At 42.9% G+C, this 9,586-nt stretch overlaps 1 long non-coding RNA gene across 5 annotated transcripts; it reads left to right on the forward strand.

Moving 5' to 3' along the window:
- The first annotated feature begins 445 nt into the window (after positions 1-445).
- Positions 446-7,658, forward strand: LOC133387325 (uncharacterized). Of its 5 annotated transcripts, none has more exons than XR_009763450.1 (3): positions 446-594; positions 4,179-4,232; positions 7,618-7,658. It is a non-coding gene; the product is annotated as an uncharacterized LOC133387325 (long non-coding RNA). The 5 variants fall into 5 exon arrangements; XR_009763452.1 differs by lacking the exon at positions 446-594 and adding an exon at positions 673-720; XR_009763453.1 differs by lacking the exon at positions 446-594 and adding an exon at positions 2,351-2,410.
- Positions 7,659-9,586: the final 1,928 nt, after the last annotated feature.

Here is a 9,586-nt window from a genome sequence, read left to right on the forward strand (position 1 = left end):
TAGTTCTGCTTAAATGGAAGGAGAGGGGTGTTACCCTTTCATCTGGGGATAAATTTGCTACAGTGAGAAAAAAAAATCACATATGCATGCTGTATGCAGTTGGCAAGGACCCTACACACATATATTATCTGTCTGGCCCTATTCATATGTTCCAGCAAATGAATGTGGGCTTAAAAGTAGGAAATGTGCCAGTTGCATTGTTTGACTTTTGCATGTTAAGCCCAGACTTCCCTGTCACTGGAAGGCTTCTAAGCTTGTCCAGTTGAATACAGTTAGAATCTCTCTTCAAACAACACACAAAGATCCCGAGTGGAGCCAGCATTCATGGGGATGTTGGGGATGGGGCTTTGTGTGAGCTGTTGTCCCCTTCCCACTTGAAGCCCACACATATTCACTGAAACACATGAATAGGACCCCCCCGTCTCGTCTCCCCTTTCACACACTCATCCACCACTTCCATTAGCACACTGGATAGAATCCATCGAGCAGGACTATGCTGGCTGAGGCTGATGGGAGCTGGAATCCAACAACTTCTGCAGGGTCACAGGTTCCCCAACCCTACTGCAGAGGGCAGCCCCACAGAGGAAGACAATGGTTAGTTTCAGAATTTTTGACTGTCAGTGAATATGGTTGGTGCTCACAAAAGCTTTTAGGACAGGAACTAAGGTGGCCACATATATGCATTGCCAAACAAGGGGAACTGCAGCGCTTGAAAAGAGGGTAAAAGAGGAGACAGCTTTGCATAATATTTGCATGTGCCTTTTTGTGTGCAAATTTAGTAATCAATTACTTTATTATTGTATTATTTCTCACCATAGTGGGGGAGACAGTGCCTAGTCAGTTGGCTATCTAGGTGGTAACAATTAGTGGGCAACTTCAAAGCCCTTCAAAGAGAGGACTGTTCTCTGACAGTCCTGCAAAGAGAGGACTGCCCTCTAGAAAGTAGAACACACAATCACCCTAAAAGGTATGTGAGATACCGGGGCCAAAGGACTCAAGCCAGAACTTTGGTCCCAGTGTCAGCCTGGGTTCACGACTGGTGTGTTCTTTTGCCAGTGCTGGACCTTGACCCAGCTCCTGCTCCTGCTGCAGTCATTGCTTCTCCTGGGTTGTCCCCTTCCTCTGTGCTGGAAGTGGCAGTTAGCACCACGTATGGTCCCCTTGTGTGCAGGGGTGTAGTCATCTGGGGTCTCGGGGGGTCTTAGACCCCTTACTTTTTGGGGAGCAGGGTCCCAGCAGGGTCCCTATGTCTCCAGCATCCTAGGAGCCAAACAGCATGAAAGGAGAGTATGTTAACCACTGAGAAGAACCTTCTAACATGCTCCCTTGTCCTTTTCTATTGATGGAAGCCAATCAGAGTGAAAACAGGTGTGTAAGCAACTGAGAAGACTCTTCTCAGTAGCTAACACACTCATCTTTCATACTGACTAGGGAAGACTGTTGCTGTGGGAGAAGGCATGTGCAGAAAGGACTGAGGAGTGTGGAGATGATGACAGAGACCAAGGAAGCAAATAAGGGGGCATGGCTGTGAGGGAGCATGGCATGATTTTCATGAAGGGACCCTGCACTTCTGAATCTGCCACTACACTACTGCTTGTGTGACATCCTGTGGAACCTTCTTCCCCATGAAAATCATAGAACCATTCTAAACTGTCAGCCTGCAGATGAGGTTGTGTGACTTTTAATTATTATTGTATATGCTTAGTCATTATAGACACTTCTAACTAAAATATGATTTGGATGATGATGCAAACATGCATGAACAAAATGCAAGAGTGAAACTGGTTGGGATTTCCTGACAGTGAGTAGGATCCTGCTTAGCTGCAGCCAATTCATTAATGCTGATCCAGTATTGCTTGAGACCTAGTTCCTCTTTGAAAGCGTATCGAAGACATGTATGGCTTGTACATTAATAGAAGTGTACCGGAGGTGCAATGCACATAATGAATAAGAGTGTAACACGGGTGGAGAATCTTAGACCTGGGACCCAAATATGGCCCTCCAGCTTCTCTATCTAGCCCTTGAGCGCTTTAGTCGAGCTAGAAAGTGTCCTTCAGCTGTGATAACATCTCTTGCTTGTTAGGATGGAGTGATTGTGTGTGAGTGTGTGTGTAGTAGGGTTGTGCACTATATTTGTACAAACCACAAATCACAAGCCAAACAGAGCTGATTTGGGCCTATTTGTATCCTGTCCAAATAGGGTTGAAGCAGCTAAAAATCTCTAGAGAGTGGATCAGCTGGTCCTGAATCAATTTGTAGAGATCTGTAACACAAAACAGTTTCTGATGAACCCAAACAGGGTGTCTCTGAAATGAATTAATAAAAGAGAACACCAGCGTGGGAGGAAGGGAGGAAGAGTAGAGTGCTACCACCCCATACAACACTCTCTAATCACAACGCTTGGAAAGGGGTGATGTCTTAAAATGCAGAAATCTTTTTTATGTTCTGTCTCTTAGAAATGTTTGGTGGGGGTTGTGTGGCATTTGTTCAGCTTGTGTATGTTTTCTGTTCTTTCCAAATAAATCCCAGTCCCATCCTTATTTACATATATTTTAAAAAATGTTTGTTGTCTGTGTGTTTTAAAAAATTTGATTCCGATTGCTAAGAGGTATTATTAAAACTTGTGGGCATATTTAGCCACATTTTTCTGAAATAATAACAACAACAACAATAATTGTTATTATAAATTGCTAACCACAGTGAATATTATTAATATTAAATAGTATTTTCCCTCACTCACTACTGCTGTTGGCAATCTGCTCCCTTTTGACAGCATCTTTTTAAAAAAAGAATATTTCTTGGAAAAAACAAATTTTAATGGTGGCTAGCATGAAAACCTCTGGAGCTACTCACCTGAAATTTAGCAGGGTTAATCCCCTCCATAGAGGTTACCATGTCCCCAAATTTCATGTTCCTGTGTGTGGTGTAGTGGTTAGAGTGTTGGACTATGACCTGGGAGACCAGGGTTCGAATCCCAACACAGCCATGAAGCTCACTGGGTGACCTTGGGCCAGCCTCAGAGGAAGGCAATGGTAAACCCCCTCTGAATACCCCTTACTATGAAAACCCCTATTCATAGGGTCTCCATAAGTCGGAATCAACTTGAAGGCAGTCCATTTCCATGTTTTGATGTGCTTATTATCTCCATGATGCTGCCAGTCTGTGCCTGCCTAATGCTACCCTCTCATGTATAGTATTGCAAACTGAATTTTTTAAAACCCTCAATCCCCCCCCCCCAAGTTTTGAAGAAAGGGACAGGGAAAAACAGGAGCATGAGAACTGGGATGAAAAAGGACTCATAGTCTTTTTTTTTTAAAAATGAAAAAGCAAAATTTAAAGGTGACTAGCATGAAAACCCCTGGAGCTACCCACCTGAAATCTGGCAGGGTTAATTCCTCTAAAGAGGTGACCATGTCACCAAATTTCATGTCCCTGTGTGAAAAAACAAAGCTGTTATATCTGTTTTCAATTTTAAAACATTTTAATCTTTAAAGGTGACGAGCATGAAAACTGCATCCACCTGCAATGTGGCAGGGTTAATCCCCCATATATCAGCTATCATGTCTCCAAATTTCATGTCTCTATGGATAAATAAATAAATAAATGAATAAAAACAAGAAAGTTATAGCCATTTCAGTTTTGCAATGTAAGTCAATGGGATTTCCAGAGATTTGTAATATCCAGATTATGATCTGGATTCGGATCTAAATACAGTTGGATCAGGTGCAAATCTGTCCAGACTGGATTGGGCCTGATCTGTATTTATAAAGCAGAGCAACAAATCGGATCAGGAAGTACATGCACAGGCTAGTGTGTAGAAACCTCTGACTTTTTCATGGCTGGAATGTAGCCTAGTGTATAAGGGTAAGAGTCATGTCACTGATCACCCACTTTTGCCTCTGGCCCTAACCAACACTGGCATGTGGCCCCTGGAAAGTTGCCTAGGGGGGAATGTGGCCCTCAGGCTGACTAAGATCCCCCACCCCTGGTGTAACATGTATGCGGCGCAAACAGTGAGTACTTAATGTGTACACAATGTGGGTGTGTGGCCTGCTGCATCTAGACATAGTCTCTTGCCCTGTGAATGCAGAAGGGTATCTGTATGTGTTCTATTTTTACTGACCAGTTGCAGTCTGGCTTCAACTTAATACTCCCATCCTTTTCTCATATCCTCACAGTCTGAAAACTTTCATCCTTCAGCCATCACCTTTCTCCTGCCTGGACTGCACTAGGTAAGGTCCTTCATCAAAGAGTTAGCCTTGGGGTAATCAAGTAACAAAGGAACTGTGCTGATTTATAAGGCTGGAGTACAGAGAAAGAAATTATCCCTTAATTTTGCTCAAGGCAGATGAGAAGATCAGCTGGCTCAGTAGGAGCTTGGTAGGGGATGTTCTAGGGCAACTGCTGTTTAAACTGATTAAATTTGCAGGGCCAGTGCTATGTGGGCACTAATGCCGTTGTGGGCAAGTTGAGATAATTTTTTTTAAATCTCAAGCACTTTACAAATACTAGACAGACAGATTAGCAAGAAGCTTAAGGGCACGTGTCAGTTATGAATCATTCAATCTGAAGAGAAATGCTTATGAAAATTCCCTAGAGCAGATGCCAATAATCAAATCCCCAAAAGGAAAAGGGCAATGCATGAGATGGCTGCATGAGATGATTGCATGTGTTGGCTCTTGGGGAAATCAAATCTCTAAAAAAGGAAAAACCAAACTGACTTTCTCCCACATCAAATTCCAGCACATCTAACTGACAGGTGCATGTCTCAGTTTAAAGCGAGCACATCTATAAATGACTTTGCATTCTATGCTGACTTTGCCTGCTCTGTCTTTTTAAATTGATGCTTACATTTTGTTAACTTCACAACATGGTGGAGCCATAGAAATTTGCTGATTTCCAGCAGATGGTTGATATAACTTTTCTTATGCCAGAGTAATTTACCAAACAGAAACTGAATGGGAAGAATTATTTATGAATGGTTCATAGGGATACTGAGGGCATTGACAGAATTCATCTGAAAGAGCAAAAAGACCCAGTCTCAGATGTTTATTCTACAGATTCTGTACCCTCTCTAGAGTGTCATTCATGGAGGATAAGGTTATCAATGGCTACTATTGACTATGCACAGCTCCACTGTCAGAGCAGTATACCAGTAGCTGGGAACCATAAGTAGGAAGACTTCCGTTGTGCTCAGGTCCTGCATGTGGGCTTCCCATAGACATATGGCTGGACACTGTGAGATTAGGACTGTGTACACATTCTCAATTACTTATCATCCAGTGTGCTCCCACTGCAGGTTTGGGAAGTAGTATACACATGACATTAGCCTCAGTCCATATCTATCCTGTATTAGTCCTGTCATGAAATACTGCATTTTGATGCATTTTCCTCCAAATTGGCTTCAATCTGAATTGAGAAAAAGAACAACCTAGCTGCATTTGAAGCCGGTAATGCGTACACAGCCCAGGATTCTAGACTAGTGTAGACTTCAAAGTGTAATTTGAGTGTAAATTGAGATTTAGAACTTCTGAAGGGAAAAGCAAAAACGAGGTCCTCAAATGCATTATAGTTTTAAATCAACTTGCTTTAATATAAATGTTCCTTTTGAAATTTAAATGTGTGTGTTAATTGTAAAAATGCATGTATTTAACACTTGGATTTTGCAGTACTTGTTCCCCCTTTGGGAAGTTCCGGATCCTGCCCTCCAAAATATCAATCAAAAGAAATCATTTTTAAATGTAAAATTGAGGGGCTGAAGGGGGTTGTGGCTAATCTGCGTTTGAGAAGTGTTTGAATCCTTGAAGCCCAGCTACTGAATTGTAGATATGCATGGAATTAAGCACCCTGCTGTCCACATGCTGTGGTCATTTCTTGCTTCCTTAATTTGAGGCTAACCTTCTGTACATTGCATCATTGCTAGTATGTCTCTCCATGACAGCAGCAGATCCAAAAAAGTAAACAATTGAAGTGCCCTGGCATGTCCAGAGACATGATGGAAGAGAGTAATGATCCATTTTTTTCAGGTGTCTAATTCTACTAGAGATTAGGATGTTTCTTGTCTACTGCTTCTCTCTCTCTCTTAGGCATTTGGATGATGCAGCTTGAATTAGGATGGCAAAAATAGACAAAGCCATCAGTGCTCCCTAGGAGCTAGTTTTTCTTAGCACCTTGTGTGGGACAATTGTAATTTCTTGGCAAGAGTTAATTGGGACAAGCCATCTATGTAGCAGAAATGCTGTCCCATAGATACACCATATCCAGAGTGTACCAAACCTGGTATTTAAAAGGCAGGATCAATAGGTGCAACTGTGCAAGTATGACATCAAATGTGCCATGAAATCGTGACACTTCCAGCAGGTGACCTTCAAATCTAATGGCGTGAGACAGATCACTAGCTAGAAAGGTACAAAGTTGACTTGACTGCTGTCCAATTCTATGCAGGTTTGCTCAGAAATGTCCCACTGAGTTCAAATCAGAGATGGGGAATCTGTGGTCCTCCAAGTATAGCTGGACATGGCCAATGGTCAGGGATGATGGGAGTTGGAGTCCAACAATGTCTAGAGGGCCATAGGTTTCCCATCTCTGACATAAAATGTTCACTGTCACAATTAACAGCACACTCATTGATATTTATTATAACAGCTGGATGGCCAACGTTTGTTGTTTAAAAATTCTGGCACTTCAGGTGACTGCCTCTGAGAATGTGCAGTGTTCCCCTCCTAGGGAACAACATTAAAGAAAACAATGTAAGGGCATGTGCAGAACAACTGTTCTTTGTGAAGGGAATATTCCTGAATATTTCTGGAGCCTGCAGTGTTGGATCTTGTGTCCTGCATGTCACCTTTAGCTTACCTGTCTAACGTTTTGGTGACTGTGCTGGCTGAGAGGAAGTCTGGAACAGGATGGCACTCACTCATTGGACTAGGAGGCACAAGCATTGGTTCTGGGCTGGCTGGTTCATCTGCACTTTATTGACAAAGTCTGGGAGACCACCGTCAGCACACACAAATGAGTTTCCAGGACAATGCACTCTGTACAATGGGGACAGCCTCTGTGTGTCTCTTACATACATACAAACATACACACAATGTACAACACGGATAATTGGCTTAGTCCGTACAGTTTTGCAGAAACTCTGCCAACAACAGTACAGCTATGATCCAGCAATGAAACATTAAATATATGTATTGAAAGCTTAATTGCAGTGTTAACAGAGAGTTGTTATTCTAAACTTGCCTTTTCTAAATGTCTCAGGTGAAATTACTTGAGGCCATTTTGCTTCCCCAGGTGAAGGACAAGATGGTACCTACCCCTGCCCCCCATTCCACATACAGAGGCTCATCACTGAACTTACAGCAAAATATGACTTCCACACTGGACAGTATCCTCCAGTACACTGCAGGCTAGCTTAGAGGGTGCGGAGTAGGTTGCATGGCACTCACATCTCTGCCGTGCAACACCTTGCTGCCGCTCCTTGTCCCCTAGCATCTGCCACTTGAGCCATCCACTTGAGCCTGTCTGATGGGCAGAGCCAGCCCTGAGCTTGTGTCGGTGTTTAAATGTTGGTGTTGAGTTTCGTTCCTTATTGCTGATTATTTTTACTTCAATTTGTAGGCACACAGTTTATTTGCACAATGCCTGAACCGTAAGTAAAAAACAAACTTTTTTTCTATAGCTTAATTGTCCTCTAGTCTGGATCCCATTGTCTTATTTCCAGAGCTTGGAAAAGTTACTTTTTTGAACTACAGCTCCCATCAGCCCAATCCAGTGGCATGCTGGCTGGGGCTGATGGGAGTTGTAGTTTTAAAAAGTAACTTTTCCAAGCTCTGCTTATTTCCTGGATTCATCTTCTAAGCATGGCCCAAACTACCTCCTGCATGACATCTGGCACTCAGAGTAGAGCTAGACTTGAGACTTGACATAGGGCTGCTGCTGAAGTATATGACAGCTCCATGTTGGGTTCTCCCCCTCTCCCCAATGTTTAGGTAGATCATGGGTCGCTATCATGGCACCCACGAACACACTGGCATCTGTTCCCCCACACCCCACTGAAGTAGGTTTGAAAGAAACCTTCTGTTTTAGCCAAATAGCCCAATTCCACAGGAGAGGGGCAATTTTGGTGGTCACAACTGGGGAGGTAAAGGTTAACATTTCCCTCTCCAGTTGCACCCCCCATCACCACTTCCCTGCTGCAATTAGGCTTTAGTGGGAGACTTTTTTCAAGCCTAATAGTTGCAGTAGAAGAGTGTTCTTCCTGTAGATTGAAGCTGGGGAGGGAAAACCAACTCTTGTTTCTCCAGAAAGGTCAACCCTCTTTCCCTGATTAGCCTTAAAAATGCAAAAATATTTTTTTCAAGCCTAATTGGTGAGGGAGGGGTGGGAAAAAAGTGAATGTTTGTGTGCGTGTGTGTGTGTGTGTGTGGTTGCCATGAGTACATGTGTGTGTGGCTGTGTACTATATGTACGTGTCATTGTGATATGTGTGTGGTATTTGGTTGTATGTATGGCTGAAGTGCGTGCTACATTGCGATGTGTGTATGGAACCTACCTCACAGTTTCTCTGGGTTGCAAATGTGCCCAAGGGTCCAAGATGAAGTATATTCACCTATAGCATACCAGAGCTTGGAAAAGTTACTTTTTTGAACTACAACTCCCATCAGCCCCAGCCAGCATGGCCACTGGATTGGGCTGATGGGAGTTGTAGTTCAAAAAAGTAACTTTTCCAATAGCACTGCTGTGTAGTGTGTTTTCCCACCCCTGCTTCATATCACTGGCTGCTGCTGTTGCTACTGCTGCTGGCAGGAGAGAGGAAACAAGGAAAGATGACATGCCTAATTGTTAAGGGAAGGGAAGGAGAAGTGATACAGGGCTGCTGCTTGCAATGGCAATCCTATGTCAAGTGTCACATCAGGTGCAATCCTATGCATGCCATCTCAAACGCATTCTAGAATATGCTCTCAGTAGTATGGCCAAAGAGTGCCTAGTGTGAACTGCAGATTCCTCTGAATTCTCTGTAATGCTCAAAGGTTCTGCTGTAGACAAGATGAAATGGAAAATATTCCCTGGAGGTAGGAAGACCGAAAAACTGACTATCAGCCATTCGCTTCCAATACTGTCAAATACAAAATACTATTGCAACTCCACCAACAAATACTGTCAAATATCAACGGTCAGTTATGAAATATTGATCCCAATTATCATTGGCTGAATACGAAATATTCAGAGGCCGTCTAGAGAATATTCAACATCCATATTCACAAAAGAGCCACTAGATGGCAGAGATGACCCTATACTTGCCAAGCTTAGAGGCACAATATTTGCCAAAAGAATTGTGCTGTTTTCTTCCCCTCCTTGCTGGGGTTAGCCATTCCATTCCATCATTTTGTTTCAGGGATGCCATCACTCACTGCTGGAAGAGTGGCAACTCATCCTCTGACCACTTACCCATGACCCAACTTGTAGGTGTAACCATCATGTGGGGATCGCTAGGTTTGAAATCAACTGTGAACATCATTACCAACATTCAAGTTTGGGTTTCATTATTTAAAATAGGAATTCTTCTGTTTTATGGAAAGCCCAGTGA

The sequence above is a fragment of the Rhineura floridana genome, chromosome 6 (genome assembly GCF_030035675.1).
Source record: "Rhineura floridana isolate rRhiFlo1 chromosome 6, rRhiFlo1.hap2, whole genome shotgun sequence".
Taxonomy (NCBI): Eukaryota; Metazoa; Chordata; class Lepidosauria; order Squamata; family Rhineuridae; genus Rhineura; species Rhineura floridana.